Source organism: Nothoprocta perdicaria, unplaced genomic scaffold, assembly GCF_003342845.1.
Source record: "Nothoprocta perdicaria isolate Ctin4 unplaced genomic scaffold, notPer1 scaffold_15, whole genome shotgun sequence".
Lineage (NCBI taxonomy): Eukaryota > Metazoa > Chordata > Aves > Tinamiformes > Tinamidae > Nothoprocta > Nothoprocta perdicaria.
In genome coordinates this window covers 4,354,409-4,375,953 of record NW_020454649.1, presented here as the reverse complement: position 1 = coordinate 4,375,953, position 21,545 = coordinate 4,354,409, and the positions used below count along the sequence as shown (strand labels likewise).

The 21,545-nt window shown below is 41.6% G+C and overlaps 1 long non-coding RNA gene across 1 annotated transcript in view; it reads left to right on the top strand.

Annotated features, from left to right (window-relative positions):
• The first annotated feature begins 9,831 nt into the window (after nucleotides 1-9,831).
• Nucleotides 9,832-21,545, top strand: part of LOC112943465 — a 184,481-nt gene continuing 172,767 nt past the window's right edge. Inside the window, exon 1 of the long non-coding RNA XR_003248593.1 lies at nucleotides 9,832-9,963. This is a non-coding gene — a long non-coding RNA (uncharacterized LOC112943465). The remainder of the gene's footprint in view (nucleotides 9,964-21,545) is intronic.

The window sequence follows — 21,545 nt, the reverse complement described above, 5'->3', positions numbered from 1 at the left end:
ACAGGTAGTGCTGGTACACGGGGTAGCAGCTGGACCTGCTGCACCACGGTATTCAATGCTTTACTGAGAAGATGAATAGTGGAATATTATCATCCTTAAGAAAGACTTTCCGCTTCCTTTTTCTAATCCTTCTCCTGAAAAGCATTAGAAACATTGAAGTTATTTATATTTGAAAATGTCCTAACTGAGGAAAGCAAATTTACACATATGCTTTGAGTTAAGTATATGCTTATGTGTTTTGCAGATTAATCTCATTATTTTGCACTTTAATTTTATGATTTCCTGCTGTACCTTTGGTTAGAAATCTCTACCTACAACTAGAACCTGTCTGCTGATATTAAAGGGCTCATGTAGTCTCAGTGATTGTCATTCCCCCAGCACGCAGATCAAACAAACCCATTAGAAAATGTAAATCCAAGTTGATTTTTTTCTTGCTTTGGAAACAAAGGCTTGGTTGTTAGAATCCAAGTGTCTTCTATTATCTAAGCATTTTTTGCAGAACATACATGGATTCATATCCCTCAGCATAGAGCATCCTTTGTTTGATTTGCTTTTCAACCTTTTGGATGCAGATGATTTTTCTTTTTTCTTTTCTCTTCTAAGAAAGGTAGTTTCATTTTTCATCACTTTTCCAAAGAATAAAATGTCTGTCTTTACAAAGCTTTCATTGAATGATAATCTATAGCATATTAACTATTAATTCATTGGAGGGATATTTGGTGACTACAGTAATGAAATATAAACATTGTCTTTGTGGAATCAAGATTTTTTTTTTTAACAATAGTGCTATTACATTGATAAAATGATAAAAGTAAACACTTGGAAAATTAATTCCACATCTAATCCACAGGTAGAAGGTGCTATTAGACTTCTGCCCCTCTATGAACATAGATGTTTTGTAATGTTTGGTAACTTGCTGATATTGTTCTGGACCCCGAAAGACCTTAAAAATGCTATTTTAAATGGTCCCTTTCTGATGGTGCCATCACATGCAGAAAGGCCTTAGTTAGCTGCACGTTTTCTATTTGAATCTACTTGAATTAGGGAATATTAACTCCTACTATCCAGCTACAGAAGGCCATTCTCAAAGAAATTCCATTGAACATATATATTTCATTTAAAATTTTCCTGATGATCCAACTGCTTTCTTGTCGGCATTTCCTACAAATTGCTCCTGTCTACTTTGGAAATTAACTTGTGTCAATAGGCTGGGTTTGTTTGCCTGGTACTTTAATTCTGGCACAAAGATTTGCAGTGTCTCGTTTAGGTGGCTTATGGCTGATATTGCAAATACAACAGCACCAACAAAGCAAGATCCCATGCTCGTGTCCTTAGCTACCATTCTGAATAAAATGCAGAGCATCCAGGAATAATTAACCGGTGTGAAAATGAAATTGGCCAGACTTTGTTAGGAACCAACCAGTAAAAGGAATACGAGCCACCTTTGTAATGGCGCAGGTGGGCGCCTGGTGCCCGAGACGGTCGTGCCGCCAGCTCCCATTCCCAATCCAGCTGGAGGCCTGGCTGGAGATGCAGCAACATGGCATGTTCCGACTCCACGCTGAGGAGCTCTGCGGTGCCTCCCTCTTCAGAGCCTCTCCACCAAGTGGCCCTGTTCCTGTGCGCACCTTTGAGAAGCAGGGCTTAAAACAAGAGCTAGCTAAGATCTACAGCAGCGAGGATAGGCAGCACATTGTTAACTGCAAAAACCACAGTCACCAGAAAGACTTTTTGTTTTGTTGACAGACCCAAACCACAGGAATTCTCTCATTACTTTCTTTCTGTTCCTGCAGATACCATATCAGGATGGCCAAGCTTTCTTCGGCTAAGCAAATGAATCTGTAGAGGAGCCAAGCAAAATGCAAGTTAACAGGTTTCTGACTTTGCCTATGAAAATGAGCTGCAGGCCCCGAGTCGTGATCTATGTAAATTAAATGTAACTCTTCAGTAGCAGGAGACAACTCCACTCGAGCCACTGCAGGAGAGAAAAGGAAGGACAAAAGTGCGCCAAGGGTCTATGCTGCAGTGCCAGATTAAAGTACCTGTTGTGTGAGACATAAATAAGTAATAACAATTTTACAAGCTTCTATGTCTTCTATCTGTTACTTGAAATGAGCAGAAACAAAACCTCTAGTGTAATGATTTCTCTCTCTGCTTTCACAGTGAGAACTTGGAGCTGCTTTTTGCCACTCAAGTTTATTGCTCACTTGGACTTTAAATTGGTTCCTTCTGAGTGAAGCAAAGATTGTACTGGCCTAAATGCCACTTGAATTAATGTATTCTTGTTTCAGTCTATTTTTCTCTTGGAGCCTCTTCTACTTGAAATTACCTTGTATTTCAAGGCTTGGAAACAAGGTCACAGTCATGCAAAGAATAAGAAGTGCAGGACAATTCAAGTTTGCTTCCAGCATTTTAAGAGAAAGAAGTTCCAATGCAATTATTCCTCATATTAGAAAATGAAATAACTGTAGCAGCAGTAGCAGTGATCATCATTGCATAAGGGCACTCAGTAGGTGACGTATCCTCAGCAGAAGTGAGGGGGAGTGACTAGCCAAGCCGTATGAAGAACAAGGCACAAACCATGCTCGGAGCAGAAGAACGCCCCTGCCATCAGTAACTGCCCAGGATTTTCCTCTCATTTTTGTGATGAACAGTCCAATCCACCTGCAGAGACCGCAGCCGTCCTGAGTGTGGTGGTGCTGCTGTGGAGCCTCCGTGAGGGAAGTACGGCAAGGGCTGAGGGTGCAGCTGGGAACCACAACCCTCCTGGCCTATGTCTGCACACACACAACAACAGCAAGCACTAGTTGTCGTTATCCAGGTATCCAGGAGGATTCTTTAGGGAGAACACGCGCCGTTATTAACCTACGCTTGCTTTCTGCAAAGGGAACCGCGTTGCTGATCCTGCTGGTTCCACGCTTATGGCAGTGTTCCTGGAAAACAAGGGCAAGGGCTGTAATCTAGCGCAAGCAGGGTTTTTCTGAGAAGCAGGCTCTGAAATCCTGCAGCATTCCTGTAGTTCCAGCATTCTGCTGCGTGCTCTGAGGTTTCCCAAAGCTTGTTGCTACAACAACAATATTAGCATCTTGGCAAAGCAGCACCGGGGTTTTCTCACGTTATGGGAAACAACTGTCTGTGCACGACAACTGTGAGTCACACTCGTGTAAATCCAGGCCCTGAAGAGCTGCGGAATCTGGGAATAGGTGTAAGTGTGAAACACAGAATGGCCCTGGGAGGGGGTGAATTAAATTACCACGAGAGAGACCTTCAGGGAGCTCCAAGCAGCCCGTGCTGTGTAAGCAGCAAATTAGAGGCCAGAAGAGCAGAGAGTAAGGCTTGAATTTTTGAGACCGGTCCACCCTGTCAGGCCACAAAAAGTCATGGAATCTTGGGATTTTGGTGGCGCTGAACCATGCCCTCTTCCCTGATCTTTGTCAGCAGAGCCATTTCAGAGGTGTGAACTTCATATGGAAAACGCTGTGCTGCCTGTGAGAAATTCAGTATTGCGTTTCTGGGCACTTTATATTTTACAGGTGCTAAATATAAGGTGCAAAGGGGAAAAGGAGCCCTACAGCTATCATTTTATTCAAATATTAAATAAGATTGATTTCCTTCATTACAGCTTATATTAATATCTGCTATAAAGCCATTCTCCTGGGCAACCCCAGGGCTGCAGAAACGTGCTCTAACCAAGCCAGGCACCCTTTATGCCACAATTCTCTAGTAGCATTGTCTTCTATTGTCCTTCCACAGACCAGACATTCACCTTTTGTCCAACCTTCTGTGAAACAGATAAACAGACAAAAGAATAAAAATAGCTAAAGAAGAAAAAGAGAGACCAGACAAAAGGAGGCACCTCAGAATTGTTAATAAATCATTAAGCGTCAGCCTTCAGTCTCTGGAGGAAGAACAGGATATACAAGGCAATGGGAAGAGCTCCGACGGGCTCTTTCTTTTTTCTTTTGTTTATATTTGCTTGCTTGCTATCTAGACCTCTTTCTTGTCTCTTACAATGTGTTTCACTTTCCTCTGCCTTACTGTTTTCCTGATGACACTTAGGAAGACAGTTCCATGTGTTGAACACTTTCTACATCAGCTATGATGTCTGAATTCACTTTCTGCCCTCAGCTTTCACCATTTAATATTTATAAATGTAGCTAATTCTGGTGTTCTCTGACAACAGAGGCAGCTGGGGCAACACAAACCTAAACCAATCTCCATTTAGATCCAAAACCTGTTCCTCGTGCTTGTCACTGCTTGTTTTCTCACCTAGCATGCATATATAGTCATGGTGCATATTTCAAAAGGTTAATTGATTATTGCAGACTACAATAAATTGCTTATAATCTTAGCTGCTAAGGGGTTTTTGCACTTAGATTATACTCCCTCTTCAAAAGAGGCTTTGAACAGTTGTTAGTAATTTTTTATGGAGTTTATTTAGCAGAACATTAAATAAAAAATAGCAAGTGATTTGAAAATATGTCCACTTTTATCTTTATTGGCTTACAAGGTGCTCAGAAAAAGAAAGGTAATTATTTGAAAAATTATCAAATAGCAAAAATCCAGTTGTTCAATTATTTGCATAGGGCAATATGACCTGATTTGCATAAGCTGTTCTGACTAGAAATGCTGCAGTGCTGATAATTGTGGGTGAAGAAGGAGAACTGGCAGCTCTGTGTTTACTGTAAATGTGATACGTGCCTCAGATTAGGGTCACAAAAAACGCTGGAGGAAAATGTTCCCTTTTCGTGTCCTGTTCCTTAAGGAGTGGAGTAGGCCCAACATCTAACAGTCCTGTAAAGGAAACTCGCCCGTGGTATTTGCAGCAAAGCCAAAGCTTCTGCTAAGCTTGTGGCTTATCAAATTCATAACTGCAGTATTCTGGGAAAGAGGATGTTGCAATGCACATTACATCAGTACCATAGACACTGCACACTTGGTACTGCTCTTGCTTGAAATTGCTGACTTGTGATTTTCTTTTGGATCAACTGAGTCAGCAAGTTCAGTGCACTTGGAGCTATTTTATTTCCCCAGCAATTCTGCTTTCAAGTGGTTGTAATGAAAATACATCACAACATTTCCTGCATTCCCTAGCAAAAGCCATTGTTACTGATTTTTTTTCTTTTTTCTTTGTGTACAGCTGGAACCCCTGGAAAAGGAAAAATCGTCTGCATATTCTTGACAGGCAGCAGAGTCAAATTGTTAACAAACACCAGGGCAGTATCTGACTGCGCTAATGGTGACAAACAGAAGTGGCTCCAGGGTCCTTCCTCTTGGTCCTTTCTGGACTCGGGACTCCACATGGAGCCGGTGCTCTGCATTTGAGCCAGGGTAGCCCAGCACATGAGACTGCTCCGGAGCAGGTCACAACCTGGATGAAGATTCAGACACCTGGTCCTGGTTCATCTGTGCTCAGAACTGAGCTGTGTTCTCAAATGCCATTTCTTAATGATACAGCGGAGGGCCTGCACTTCACCCTGCTCAACCATTTATAACATATTGCGTGAGGAAGAGTGAGATGAGGACCTGGACGAAGACCAAATGAAGATTAGCTCTATGTGCTATGGTGGAGAGTTGCAGGAGGGATGCAGCTCCAACTTTGTTGCGTGTCCTGACCGTGCAATCGGGTTAGGCCTCCCCTTCCCTTGGGCCACATGGGGAGCCCCACAGAGGGCACAGACTGAGGGGTCCGGCTAGAGGGCACCAACATCTGCATTGCAGACACAGAGAGGCAACCTGCAGGACTAACCACAAGCAGAAAATCTGCGTCCACGTGAGAGGGGCTGCAGGAAAAGAGACATCTTGCAAGGGCTGGGAAGTGGCAAATGAATGACGAACCACATGGAGAGGCTACAGGCGAGGGAAAGCCACGAGTGCTGCAGGAGCAGGCGGCCGCGTGGCAGCTCTGCGGAGGGGAAGCGCCCGCGTCAGGCGGGGAGCGGAGGGGAAGAGAGCAGAGCACCGGCTACGTGCGGAGAAACGCAGGCGTGTGGAGCAGCCTGCCAATCTGCACGGCCGGCACGCGGAGCAGCGGGGGATTTTTAAGCAAAGATGTTGGTCTTTTTGTAAAGGATGCATGCAAAGTAAACATGCGGATAATGCTTGCTTTGTTGGAATGAGAAAGCATTTAAGCTTGGTGCATATGCCACAAAATGTTCGAGACTATTCCAGAAAAATTACAGCTTCATAAATAGCTAAGTTAGTAAGAACAACTGCAGATACCAACGTGAGGGAAAAAGCCTGCATATTCACTTGGCAAAAGGTGGGAACATATTTGTAAAGATGGTTTAAAAGCTTCTGGCATGCAGCAGCGCATAGACTCAAAGTAAATATATTCCATACATCACTGGAGTTTAGCTTGCAGGTTGGCAAACGTCCTGCAGGCTTGAGTTGGAGTTTTAAATTTGATTTTTCTCTTGTAAGATACTTGTGACTATATAGTTGTCATATGAACCCCGTTCAAGCATTTATCATGGTTTGGGTGATTTCGGCTGACCCCTCTCTCCTGGGACTACAAGAGGACCCCCTAGTCTGATAATTCTTGGTGAAAGCTACAGAGGTCTTTCCATTTAGCAGCCCTCACAAGGCTGAGAGCCTGGTCAGTGAGTATTCAAATAGCAGAAACAAGAAGGCTCCAGGTTTTGTATCCCAAACTCTCAAATTTGCTCATCATTGGTAATATTTTAGCTAGAAAATGTTTGGCTTAATCAAGAGGGGCATGCTTTTTATATATGCTTCAACTGTTGTTTGTAATTAGAGGAAATCAAAGATCAGTTGCAATGAGGTTTGTATTTGCTTTCATGGTTTCATCCGGCATTTTCCTCAAAAACAGCTGGTGCCAAACCCTGCCCTTCATGGAGCAGAGGCCTAGATGGGCCCCAGCTGTGGGGGAGGCTGCAGAGATAGAGGAGAGGACACCTGTGGAAGAGGCGGTGCTGGGTGCACAGGCAGCGCTTTTCTGCATGTTTGGGTCAGGCCTCTTGCTAAGTAAGTTGCACCAAGCAGTGCAAAATACGAGATAAGATTTGAGTCAGAGCAATGAGGAAATAGAGCTTTTCAAAATATTCCTTTGGTGGGAGCTAGATGGCGCAGAAGGTCAGTGCTCAGGCCTTTTATGTGGGGCTGTCCTCCTGCAAACCCCATTCGCTCAGGTAACTTCTTAGCCATTCATTTCCTTGTGGCAATTTAGATCAAAACAGATTTGGGTTTTTAAATTCTTCTGGATATCCAGTCTCTGGTGGACATCAGCAAGAAGTTAAACATCTAAGCAGAAGCAAAGCTGAACACAGTCTTCAGCAGGCTTGAGTTCTTGCTCCAACCTGCACCACTCACTTGCCTGATTGCAGGACCTAAGGAGACAGATGAACCAATTAGCAGAAATTAGCTACTCGCATGGCACCTGAATTGAATTTCTGCTCATCAGCCGCACACTTTATTTTTTCTTTTTCACTTAAGTGAGAAAAAGGAAAAGCAAGAGACTAACAACCCATAATTCCCCTGACAGCGTTGAGATGTATTTCCGTTTTTTCAGGCTATTTCTGTTGCGTTGTTAAAGTGTACTTGCCTGGAAACATGCAAACTTTCCACTGAACTATAAAAAAAACAAAAAAGCACAATAGAATAATCTGGAAAGCACATCTCCGTGCACAAATGTCAGCACACTTGGACATGGGATTTGTATTCAAAGTCTGGCTCTTTCTTTTTGTGAGGGAAAAAAAGAGTCTTGCCTAAAAACAAATGGCTTATAAAACAATGCAAAAAGACTGGGGAAGACCACTTTATTGTGAAAAACTGAACATTCAAAGATCACCATGTGAGAACTTAAGCAGCGAGCAGTGATGGGAGCAGCCACAAGGCAATTTGGAGCATGACTGGTGGGGTCTGGAGACAACCTAGTGGAGATTAAACGTACAGCTCAGGCTGATACACTGGATTGTGGTTCTTGTGGTTAGACCAAGGAATATTTGGCCTAGTATATGAGTTATCCTTTCACTTCAAGAAAGGTTGAACCTAGGTGGTGCCATCATCAGTCTTGACTCTGAGGCCACATATAAACCCTGGGCAATCAGCTGGAGGAGCAGCCAGCACTCAAATGCACGTGCCGTGTTCAGGGTTGGGGCCAGAGCGTTGCTCAGCCTCCCTCTCCGGGGCATCAGGCAGCACCTAGAGCTGGAAGCAGAGCTGCAAGGACGAGGGCGGTGAGAAGGGAGCTCCGAGCCCATCACAGGGAGCGGAGCAGAGCTGTTGCACCGTCCCGGCCCTTCTCCTTGGCCTGCCTCACGTGTGCAGCACGCCTGAGCCCTCAGGTTTTTGCTTGTTTGCTCGGCCATCAGCACAACAGGGCTCTGATCCACCACGTGCTGCCATGGTGCAAATAATTGTCTTCAAGTTGCTTAAAAAAAGAAGGAAAAAAAGAAGTTTGTTAGGCAAAATACCTTGGGAAGAAGCTCACAAGTTTTGTTCCAACAAAAAAAAGATGTGTGTATTTATTGACGTAAGAGAGAAGCAGTATCGAGGGGACAAACATTAATTATGGGGCACATTCTTCAAGCTTTATTTCTCCTTCCTATTTTTTTTCCTGACATTTGCTGTTTTATACTCTCTGGCAGCCAGCAGAGTTCCAATGATGCTGACTTGCAGAGCGCATAGAGATACTAAGGAAATATTTTTCCTAGCAACAAGCAGCACATGAAAACATGAAGAAATGCTTCCCCTGCTTGTATTTCCTTTCAGTTTTTAGTCATACGGTGCTGAGATAAGAGTGGAGTGGCTAAGCCAGCAGCTAGTTTGCAGGTTTTCGGTCAACCTAGAGGATTGTGTAAAACCTTGGTGCCTGTTGCCTTTGTGCCCAGCGCAGCGCAGAGAAGGCCTGGTTGAAGCCATGGTTGGGCTGCGCTAGCTAGTGTTGGGGATGTGTAATTTTCTGCTGCTACTGCTCCAAAATGCCCATGGCCAGCGGCACGCTGCAGCCTGTGCCGTGCCCACGCGCAGCACCATGGCTGCTCCGCCATCGCTGCGGGGGACCTTTCTGCAGGCACCAGCAGCCTGGCTTGAAACGCTTTCCTTTAGTAGCTCTTCACTGACTTACACGTATGTATAGAATATTTATTCGCACATATACCCGGTGCCTCATGGAGGGGCAGCGCGCGACCCCCACTTTCTGTCAGCGAGGAGCGACCGTTGCTGCCGCCTCGCGGGGCGGGGTGGGGCTCAACGGTCGCCTCGGCCGGCCCGCCCCCCGGCCGCCGCCAACGCTCTCCGCGCCTCGCGCACTCGGGCAGCGCGCGACGGGACGGGACGGGACGGGAGGCGGCGGCCCCCAGCCCCCGGCGGCTCGGGGAGACCCCAGCCGCAGCCCCGCGGCCCTGTGAGCCCGCGTGTTGTTTAACGGAGATGGGCAGCACCCTTGCTCCCTCCTGACAGTGTGCCTGGGAGCTGGCCTGGGTAGGCAGGGGGAGGGTAAACTTGGGGTGAGGGGAGGTAGTTAAAAGGAGTTAAAATGTAGTGCGTAATAGGGCCCAGGTGTGGCCCTTTAAACTGCACGTGGTCCCGGGAAGCAGATTTAGATCCCAGGGCGAGCACATGTGGCTTAGTCACTGTTACCATTCCCATCATTTTTCTTTGAAAACCTAACAGGGGAACTAGGGACAGAGCTTCATCTTGAAGTGCCAGGATTTTCTGCTTCCTGATGAGACAGGGCTGAAGTGTAAATATAACTTTATCTAAATGTCATTTTTCTGGGTTTGAAATACTAGTTGTGTGGGGGCAATGGCTGATAGGTGGGTCTGCCCGGGGGTAACCCTCTTGCTCTCTGTCCTTGCTCAGCTGTGCTGAAGCTGTGTTGCGGACAGGAGGCTGCACTGGCAGGAAGGCTTTTTCAACCCCAGCAACCTGCCCGGTTCCTCTTCAAGGTCAGCTGCAAGGAGGGGACGTGTCTGAGACCACAGCTGCAAGGCCCCCAAGGTGAGGAATGTGAAAAATGATCAAAAAGCATTTAGAAATGGTGCAGCATTGGGGCAGGTGAAGGCATTCTTATGGGAGAGCCTGCCTCAGTGTTTTAGGACAGCCCTTCTTCTACAAGGTGGATATTTTATGGGCAACCTCAATGGGTTTAGGATGAAGCCCAAGAGGTTCTTGCACTTTGCTTGATAGGTTATGGATGAGATGAACACCTGCAGAATGTGTTCCTGGGTTATTGGTGTGTTTTCTGCATTTGCTTTCTAGTATTAAATAATTTATTGCCCTATAATAAATTAAAAATTCTTGTTCACTGTGAAACAGTGTCTATGATTGTTTAGAAATAGTATGCATAACAACAAGGGGTGTTTGTAAAAGTAGTTTGAGAGCCATATATAGATAACAGCACAGACTCATGGCAAATGAATATGTCCCAAGATAAGCATCTATCCTATAGCCTTGAATCAAAGATCTAAATGTCATACTTCTCCTGGACATATATCTAATTTGTAACTAGTTCCTGTAGGGCCTGCTGAGAGGTCTCATGACTCCTGTGATTTGAGATTTTTTTTCTTTTGTGATGAAACTGAGGATAGTTCCTAACTATGATTTAGCAAGCTTAAAAGCAGGTTAAAAGGATGACGTTTTAAAATTATTGTGTATTTTGTGTTTTTAAGCAGACCTTGAGCTCTTTTGCATGTGTTAGATATTCCAGTCACTGTTAATAATTTATGTGGGAAACGTATTACAGTGAACATCCTAACACATTGGGTAAGGCAGAGGACTTGAAGGCGCTTTCATGGGAGGAAGGTCGTGTTGTCTGCCTTATCCTTTTTTGCTGGAAAGAAAATCAGTGTTAGGAAAGGGGTACTGGCCAGTATGCTGTAAATATTGTGCTCTATAGAATGAGGGCTATAGCACAGTTGTATTCTATCAATTCAAATAAGGTATTAGAGGAACATTGGTAAGGCCTGTTCCATGCTCCATACAGTGCTTAATGAGCTGGTGCCTAAATAAGTCTTGGTATCAGTAAGAAAAAATTTAAAAGCATGAAGTTATTTCAAGATGGAAATGGAAACATACCCTTCTTGCAGCTAATAATAGGATTGACATTGTTAAACAACTAAATTGAAAAATATTAATAATAGGTCCTTCATGCATGTTAAGCAAAATCTCAATAAGCCTCTGTTTTATTGTTTAACTGTGTGTATGAGTCACAAGGAAAGTGTTAGCGTTCAGGATCGGATATGAATCATGTACTTGTGAACAATCTTCCAAGGCCAGCACTGGAACCCAAAGCACATTTAATTTTTGTAGTTAGTCAGCTATGTACTTGAAAACTGAAAGTGTAATCAAGGGGAGAGTTTGTTTATTAACTAGGGGATGCTGTGCATCTTTGCCCAGGTTGGTACTGGGGGTGACAAGTAAGGATGAAGCTGCTGGTACGTGGAGCACTGTGTCCCTGGGGTAAAAAGTACAAAAGGAACCCGAGCAGCAATAGCACTGGCCAGTAAAGGCTGAAAGCCCTCTGTAACTTTAAAAGTAAAACCCATCTTCATGAAGGGAATCCATATGGCATCCTGTTTGGGAGGAGAGCTGCCCCATTCTTTCGGAAGCTGACTTACAGCATTTATTGTTTTGAGGGTTTTGGCATTAGGGTGAGAGAATTCACTTCAAGGGAAAGAGGGATTAGCCTCGTACAAAACGAAGTGGAGTAACTTGAGTTTTATAATATATTGTATTGATTTGCATTACAGATAGAAAATTGGGATTACTGAGCTGCTGGCTCTTTGTGCTGGCTGTATTTGAGCATACTAAAGAAATTGGGCTCCTTGTAGAAAGCAATCTTACCTGGTAATTACTTCCAATCATTGGTAATAAGTAGGTTCCTAATTGCCTTGTTTCCGGAAAGGCGTAGAGAGAAAGCAAGGGTCCTGGAGAAGGGCGGAGGGAACTACCATAACTCAGCTACAGTGTTCTTGGCTAAGAAATCTTTTTGAATGCAAACTGTGCTTCGGGGGGGAGGCCTTTTGAAATCTAATTTAGCCTCTGATGCTGACTAACCTTGAACAAACTGGTTTTCATGTCTTGTTTCCTCATCTGTTAAATGAATCCCAAAAAGCATTAGATCAAGTTGTCTGCAGTGCAATGCACAGTCTCTTCAGTGCTCAGGGAATTAGCATGGAATTTTAGTTATGCTGGGTGCATATAATTTATGACATTACAGCACATAGCATGAAACTGCTTTGGGATATGACTGAAAATGAAGTTTCAGTGTGGTTTTTGCAAAGGTATGTGCTTGTTTATATAGGTCTATATTGGTATTTTAATAATTTTAAAATGCACTTTCAGCAATAATGAGAGTTTCCATGTTTGTAACTTAATTTATCTGAGGACAATGTATCATCTATCTAATCTTCTAAGACCATAAAAAAATCTGTGTATTAATTTTATCAAAAGGATGCAAAAGGATGCAAAAAAGTTTAAATAGCTTGTCAAAGTTTTGGCTGAGCCTATATTCAAATGGAGGATTCCTGGTCCTATACTTCTACCACTGAACCTTGCTTACAGATAAGAATGACATATACTCACAAAATGTGTTCATATGCAGACCGTTCTGCTTGAGAGCAGAATAACTGGTTTTGCCACTGGAACATGACTTCTCTCAGGTGATGGGATGCCTGGGTTCTCAGCTGGCACACAGCAGGCATGTGCTGGATGTGCTGCACTCGTCTGTGTCCTCCTATGGCTTGGGATGTGCATTTAAAATCTGTGGAGAGAAGTGTGGTTTCCTTTCACTTCTGATTCAAAGGATGAAATAGTTAATGTGCTACTCAGAGCTAATTAAAGTGAGATTTGGTGATGAGTGACTAAACATAGAGAAGTCAGAATTACAACTCAACTGTGATTTTACTTTTAAACTTAATTTCCTAGTAAGTTTTTAGTCTGAGTAGTTCTGTGTATCTAAAGCTAACGTGTTAACTCTGATGGTGTGCGTTTTTTAAAGCCAGGCGTTTGCCCAAGGAATAGAACCAACTTGCATAAATAAGAGTCAGTTCATTTAGGTATTGAAGTTTGTATTAATATTTTGCTTAAATAGCTGTGACTTTTTCAAGTAGAGGTAGAGCCAAGCATGGACCTCATTGTCCCTGCTAACATCTTCTGATGCAGAAACAGAAATTGACTTTTGGGGAGGAAGGCTCCCTCCCTCAGCCTGTGTTAATTTCTCTGTATTTGTAAGCTGTATATCTCTTCTGCTTATGTAGAAGTGGGAAATTTCTATTCTTAAAAATAAGAGTAAACCCATCCTTCTGCACGTTACTAAAGTTAGTCTTTTTAAGCTGGTGCCACTGTACAGGTCTCATCTTCCTTAGGCAGTTTCAGTTACAGCTTAAAAAGGCTAAGCTGTGTGAACCAATGGCTGTTGTTGCTATCTACCAAAGCACTTGCTAGGGGCTAAAGCTGACATTCTACATCCACATGTATTAGAGTGTTTAAACTGGTATTTAATTATTATGTATTTAATATAATACATAAACATGTATTAGAAGTTTAAACCTCTTACAGTTACTGAAGTCTGTCTGACTGTGCTGGCAAAATTCGTTTTATTGCTTTTATTTATCAAACAAGTGTCTCTAGATAGTGCTCTCTCTGAGTGTGCCTGTGTTAGTAAGTAAGTGCCTGTAGTTCCACACTGTAGCAGAAGTCATGAAGATGAATCCTGAAGAGAGCACTTGCACTGCAAAGCAGTGTGAGCTGATCCTTCTCCCTCCTGCCTTTGCATTTGGGACTCCTGGAGTGAAGACACAGCACAGAGCTGTTTGTTCCCTCTTCTTTTAATGCCCAACCTTTTTATTGATGTTGAAACATGCCCAGGAAAAGAGATGATGCACTGTTATGCTGTCAATGTCACCGTTTTTAGCCTCGAGGAGTTTAAACAGGTCTTAAAACCTTTTCTGTTATCACCCTTCTGAGTTGTGCTGTGCAGTCCATGTCCATAATTTAGGATGTAGTCTGGTGTTTTTCCTTATTTGTGACTTTTAGCAGTAGGTCAAATTTATTGAATTTTTTTCTCATTAGGAGATTAAGTTTGTCTGCCATTTCTCATCTACAATGAGTCTTTCAGATTTCTGCCTGCCTTTAGCAGGGTCAGCTAGCAAAGCCTGCCGCCTTCTCAAGGTTGGAAATTTAAACTTTGCTGCCATACGTTGTCTGCGGGTTAAATAATGACTGTGCTGAGCTGATTAGCAGAGAACATTCAGTTTCCTTATTGCTGATGAAAGGCTGGAATACGTGTTCAAATCCCATTAGTGGAAATCGAGTCACTGCTGAACTATGTGAGATTTTTTTCAGAACACGTGTAGTAGAAATGTACAAAAATGAAGTATGAAAGAAGAAAAGGGAGGTGATTGTTTTTAAGCTGATTCTGCACTATTGCAGTTTATTAGGGGAAGGAAAAAAAAAAAAGTGAGGGAAATTGGCCACGGTCTTTGCTGCTGTGAGTCAAATAATAGTGACTTAATGTTTTGCAATTCAAAGGCACATACAGTATCTATATGACACCATAGGTATATACCTTATCCAAACAGTCTTCAGACCTTCACGACGAAATGTATGTCTGTAGCAAAGTCACCAAACTTGACCTCTTCCTCTCAGTGATGGGGCTGTAAATTGAGTCAAGCTAAAAATAACCTCATTTCAAATAAATCATATTTAGCGATGCTCAGCTACTTGCAGCAGTAATGAGAGGAGCAGTGTCACACCCTGTGATTTTGAGACAATGTAATGAGCTGCTGTTTTGTTTATTGTACCTGTTGAGTGATCCCTTGTGAGTATTTCAGTCAGCCCTGAAGGAGTGCTGAACACTTGTGCTTCACAGTGGCTGTCCGGGGAGAAGGGGTAGGAGCGTCCTGTGGAAATTCTTCACACGTGTAACGGCTTCCTTGTGCTGTGCAGACCTCAGGGTTGGGGCCCTAGATATACTTTATTTATTTTCTTCCTTCGAGAAATAGAGACATTGATGTTAGGTGCAATTTTTAGGGGAATGTGTAATATTCAATTACCAAGAAATTATATTATATGAATTCCCTTAGAATGAGAATTAAAGGGTGAAATTAGGTACAAACTGAGAGAAGAACTGCATGCTGCTCTGTGTGTGTGCTGATTACAAAGTCCACTTTATTTAAGGAGATAAAAGTACCATCAATAGCATATCTATATAAAAATGAGTATGTTAATTCTATATTCTCTCTTTCATCTGACCTTTATTCTGATTGTTTGATTTGTTAGATGACATTAATTTACTAATAAAAGTCTTTCCTACAAATATATTACTTTTATATGGCAAAATTACTACCGTGTTCTAAAACAGTAGTTTCCAGAATTGTGTATTTTAGACCAATGGCTCTTTCAAATAGTACTTTAATTTGTAGGAAGAGAGGTATAATACGAGAGAACAGTACATCCACACACAGAAAAAGGTGCTCGAGGCTAAAGAAGATCCAGAAAAGAGATTTGGCTCTTTTTGTACTGCTCCTTTTCTCCCTGGAGAGTCTTCCTCCACTGGAAATGTTTCGGACGGCCTCCAAATGGCAAAAATAAACAGTGACAATGTTGAGAAACCTGATCAGGTTCATGTGTCCGTTTGCTAGCGGCACAGAACTAAGCTGTGTGCAACCCAAGTATTTTAAATATTGGAATTAGCCCATGGGTTCACATTCCCATGGTTCCTGCAGTTGATACCTTTCACTGGCCTATTGATAATCACTGTTTTCTGTTTACTTCTTCCTCTTCTCTGTGGTTTGAGTGGCTGTTTGTATAGCATTATGAACTTAACAGCTCATATAGGCCACTGGCCAGACGTTGTGGGCTATTATTTCATAGTCATGTACTCCTATTATCACTCTTACAGCTTGCTTGTCAGCTTTCAGGTGGGGAAATGTGCTGTGCTGAATGGCAGAGAAAGGTACTGATACTAGAAAACAACTCATGAATACTTAATAGCTCAGAATAGTTTATAGTGGCAGGTGTAAGAGATAAAAGAGGAGTGTCATATTTACAAGGATATGAGATTCTAGTGAGTGCCATAAAATCTGACCCAGGGCATCAGAACAGAAAGTAGGTTATTTTATGAGCTCCCCCTCCTTTTTTTCCTCTATGCTTAGTACACCCACCATTAGTATTTTGAAGTACCTTTGCCTGCCCTGTGGTGGAATGGAATAGCATTACTTCCGTAGGGCAGAGATACAAAGTTCTGATTACACCAAGTAAGAAGTAGGAAAAAATCTTACAAATATTGTGGGAACACTTGTAGTGAACAACACTACGTTTGGGTTCAATCTCATCTTTCTTAAACACTGAAACATCTCTAAACAGGTTTATGTCAGATCTGGGATTCAGAACTATTTCTTAGTGTGAGATTGAGCTCTTACATGGAGAACTGGAAACAGTTGATAGTTGTTCTTGTAAGGACTAGAGAATTTTGTTGTGCTTAGAAAAATTTCAGATAGTCAAATTTAAGATGACTGTATTCATCCCTAATTACCATTGATTGAAGTTAGAGCCTATTTTATAATGATAGATTCATTTCCTAAACAGGAATTCCACTCTTGCTCTCCCAAGACTGAAGAGGGTTTAACAAATTCACTGGTTTTGATGCATCTCTCTCTCGGAAAGGGACTTTAGCACGTTTTGTTATCTTTGAATCCTTCCTGGTCCTAAGGGAAAACTTTTACAAGCCATACTTCATTATACCAATAATCGGAAATATAAAGGCAATAGTTTTACACTGAAAATAGTATGGTCTGTTTCATTTCCTAGTTTCTACCTCTACTTGAAGAAAATGGATTTAAGTAGCCAAAACCCAGTTTGGATATTTGGATAGATGTTTAATGTCATGATTGTCTATTTTGAATTTTCTAAGGCAGTTAAGGCCCTGAATGTCTGAAAGGAACACAGCTGACTTCTCTGTGTTTGTGACTGTTCCCTTCAGATTATTTCCTCATTACCTCAAGACCATACTGGCTGAAACCTGTCACTGTGTTTAACAGGACATGTATTAAATTTTAAATAGATTATTACATTTATCACTTTGCTCAGATCAAAGGTGCGTGGCTTTCTCAGAAGCTCTGATTAAACTGTGATGGTGTAGAAGGCTGGTTCTATCTATAAGCTACTTTATAGACTGAGAGCTTTTTGTTTTTTAATATGCATTGAGTTCAACATTACAAAAAATCTTTAAAGACATTTTGTTTCTGTGCAGATGATAATGATGTTGAAATGAATTGAGAGTTTCCCAGTCAGTCTTTCCCTTTTGCCTAACTACAAGAACCTGGTATATAATCTCTTCTATTTTATTTCCGTCTCCTCTTGTTTCAGTCTTCCATCTCCCTTGTTTGCTGTCCAAGCATCTGTTCTCTGATTTTGGTAAATGCTGGAGCTTTCTAAACCTTTCGTGAGGATACCACAGACAAGAAGAGCATCTGTTTCCAGTTTGGTTTGAGGGGGAACTCAAGCCATGTGGTTTAGAATGTGCCCGTTTACTGGAGTCAGTAGGATAATGGAGAAGAGCTGCCTTGAGCAAAGGCTTAAAGTCTTACTAATATGTAGGCAGGTGGCATGGAATTGCTGGATCAAAAGTATGGGATGAAAAAAATTAGCAAAGGTATGTTGAAGCTAAAACAGGTTAGGTGTTAAACCAGTAGAAAACTGGTTTATACCTATATAAAAATATAGGTAACAGGTTAGGATTGTGAAATACAAGGGAAAGTCTGAATTTTTATTAGGAGTCAAATTCATCCTTCAGCTACTCTGAAATCTGTGGAACTGTACCCAATTCAGAGAGGTATGATTTTAATTTCATAACAGAAACATTGGGAAAACAGAGGAATTAGTTGTCAGACGGACTCCTTTGCTGTAAATGATGGTACCTCATTAGAAGACAAATATTAAAGAATGAGATAATCATTTTTTGACACAAGTCAAGTGTATGCTGCCAGAGAGATTGGTTCTGGGATGTAAAGGTGTTCTCTGAAAGTAAGAGCCCAATGTCTTGGTTCTGTGGTTTAATAATAATAATTAATAATAAACTCAGTATTGGCAGTTTTTTATGTCACTTTTTTAGAAAAGATGGTCAAGATAATGTAATGAGCGAAATAGTTTTGTAAAATGATATGGTTTTTCTATTTGATTTCTATTTGCTAACTTCTCAGAGTCAATAAAATTCTTCATATAAGGGATAGACAGCTCTCTTGCAAATCCCTTTTTCCTTGGGAATGGACAGGACCATACGTTCTGCTTACCTGTAGATCAGTGAATTGCCCTTTGCTTCATATTGCCATGTAAGATGATATATCCATCAAAGTATTATGTGGAAGATCTTAAAGGTTCAAAGGTCCTGGCTTGCAAGCCTGTGTTAGCAGCTACAGTGTAGTTAACTATTTTGTTTAATTCAATGGGAATGCTCTCATGCATTTTAGTAAGATGGGGCACATCAGATGATAAGCTGTGATTTATCTGAGTTTTTCTTTTTTTCTTTCTTTTTGGAAAAAAAAAACCCCTTCACTGATATTCAGAAATCTGGAAAGCAGATACTGTATAAATAATTCACTATTTCAATATGGAGGGAGGAGAAGCAGATTTATTAGAATTTTCTTCACAACGTACTTAAATTTGGTATGTATGGTCTTAAAAAGAACATAAGTGAGAGCTAACTGCCTGCAGAGAAGTCCTTTTCTCTTTTTTGGAGCCATTTCTTTCAGTGCTGCCAAGTCATCTCTAGTAGTAAACTGCTGAGTCAATAGATTTAAAAACCTACCAACTGTTTCTTATTTCTGTATAGTTAACTGATAAGGACCTGTTTTAGGGTTACACCCTTCCGTATTTACAGTGTTAAGGCAAACATGGTTATAGGAAGCAATTACTTCTAAAATTTACAGTGTGTGTTGTATGGTATCATAGTATTCTTTTGGTGTATTTAATTTAATTTGTGTGTATGTGCAAATGTAGTGGTAGAAGCTGGAGAGCTGGCTTCATAATAAAAGATAATGCTGACAGCTGCTGAGCTGATAGCACTCATCCTGGATAAGGCACTCCCAGCCCTGGGAAATAATTCTCTGTGTGTATTAGTGGGTATTAGTAGTGTGTATTAATAGGTAGAGTGTATTAGTGTACTAGTATTCTGTAGGACAAAATGACAGCAGCAACTCTCTGTGTGGGAATTTAGGAGATTCTTAGGTGGATGTGAGAGGAATGTGGAGAGATGCTCTGAGTTCCAGGTACAGCACGAGCTCTCTGCTGTAGTGACAAGAAGGAGCATCTGTAAAATTTATAAAAACTACCCTGTAAACATAGGGGATGGAATGGAAACAGTGATTCCTTGAAAAGCCTTAAAGGCATTATGCAGAGTTGGATAATTTAGGTAAGAGTGTCACTCAAATACATGTAGTGTAAGGTGATTTTTTTTTTTAAATCAAAACTATAAGTCATAACTCAATGGTATATAAAAAGATCTTGGAAAGCTCTATTTTGGTTTCCTAAAATTTGTGTGTCAAAGATGAAATAATAAATTTCTTGTGGCTTGAGTGTTTAGTTGTAAACATCAAGAATCAGCACCCCGTCACCCCTCTACTTTTCCTACTCTCACGCATGATCTCCAGCCAAAGCCAAAAGCAGTTCTGAATAGCACTGTTTCCACGCTCCCTCTGTCTCCTCCTTTCACCTTTTGGATACTTAAGAAGAAGCAGCTGTTGTAAAGGGTGACAAAATTCAAGAACTATCTCTGGGACAGGGCAGACTTAAAACGGTGTGAAGCATAAAATTTTTGTAGGGTGAGCAGCTAAAGGAAAGAATTGAGACCAAGATTATAGTTAGAAAAGAATGCCTTCTATTTTATTTCTTTAAAAAAATGGAAGACACTTTCTGTTATTATAAACCTAAATAGAAACCATTACAAATGAATTTCTATGGCATATATTCTTGTGGCATATATTAGAAATAATCTGGGAAAACTCCCCAGTTTCTCAGTCCAGATAGAGAAAAGAAGACACAATGTCTGGACTCAGGCTACGTTTGGCCACCGCATAAGTGCAGAATTCTTGAGCCCTGTTAAGAGTTTAGGTGTATGTGTAGAACAGAATTTGAGATGGTGGCATGTTCCATGTCCAGAGCTGCAGCATGAGTGATGTTGAGGCGTCAGGAGTCAGGTGACAGCTCAAGTAAGACATTTTTGAATTGTAGTTCTGCTCCCAAAAATCTGTTCAAGATCTGCTTAGAATACCTAGCTTTTTCTGTGTATAACTCCCTTTTTAGCCCTGCTGCCTGTCACAGTGAGTTGGCTAATGCTTATGTTTTCCACTGTATCAAACTTAAGGATATCAAACTTAGGGCTATATATATATTTTTTTTCTTTTTTTCTTCAGGGATGCTACAACAAAGGTCCAACCATTTCTTAGATAGAGAACAGAATGATGTTTTGTTAGCCCATGTCAAAAATAATCTTGATAATTATGATTATCTTGATAATTATAATTAAAAATAATAATTTATTAAATGTGCTAATGTTTGAGTCTTGTATTGAATTTGGGATTTAAAATTTGGTAGAGTTGTGGACTTTTTGCAAAGGATTTTCTTTGTCCTTTCTTTTTTTTTTTTTCTTCTTTTTTTCTTCTTTGCTTTCTCTCCATAGCTGTGAATGGGAGCAGATTCTTGGGCAGAGAAACAATACACATAATTTGGATGTGCTCCCAAATGCGTCCATGTGTCCCAAATGTAGTTGGACTCTTAAAGTCCAGAGCTGACGAGGGTCTTCCTAAATCCAATTACAAGCCTAGATGACTGTCTCAGATTGAGTATAAACAAGTGTGCAGGGAGATTTTGCGCTGTGAAAGAGCTGTCCTGCAAAGTGTGAGGGAATAGTCTGTGTGATTGGGCTGCACATGGGGCACAGAGCTAGAGAGGTGAATCTGGATATTAATCTAAAGGATTAGAAATTGCAGGTGAGGGTTTGTTTAGAGCGTCAAAGGATAAAACAATTTGGACAAGAACATAGGATGGGAACCAATGGGATAATTGATAAGAAAGATTTCTTGGAGGACTTGAGCTTGAAAGAAGTAGGAATGCAGCAAGGAGCCTGGCATGTGGGGACACTGGCACAGACACTAAAGGGGAACTAGAAGATGGCACAAGGGGAAACAAGAAGGGATGTTGTGACTGCAAAGAAGAGGATGGAGGTTTTGCCAGGGTGGAGCTTCTACCTTCCTGGGGCAGGAAAAAGGAAACAAGACAAAACAAGCTGCTGAGGTAGAGAGGGAGTGTGCAGCCTCATCAGGCGAAAAGGTAAGAAAAGGGAAGCGGAGCTAATTTTGTAGTAATTGCAGGCTGCATTGAAGAGCCCCTCAAGTAGTACCTGGGGCAGGGTGGGTGGACTGCATTACCTTGGGAGTCAGCAGTAGAGAGAAATTAGAAAAATGTGGAAGGGAGCAGGACAAAAACATTAAATGGGGTGGAAATGAGATGTATGAGTGGTTTTCCTCCATTGCTTAGAAAGAAAGAACCCTTTATATGGGTGGGTTCCCAAAATGCGTTCATAG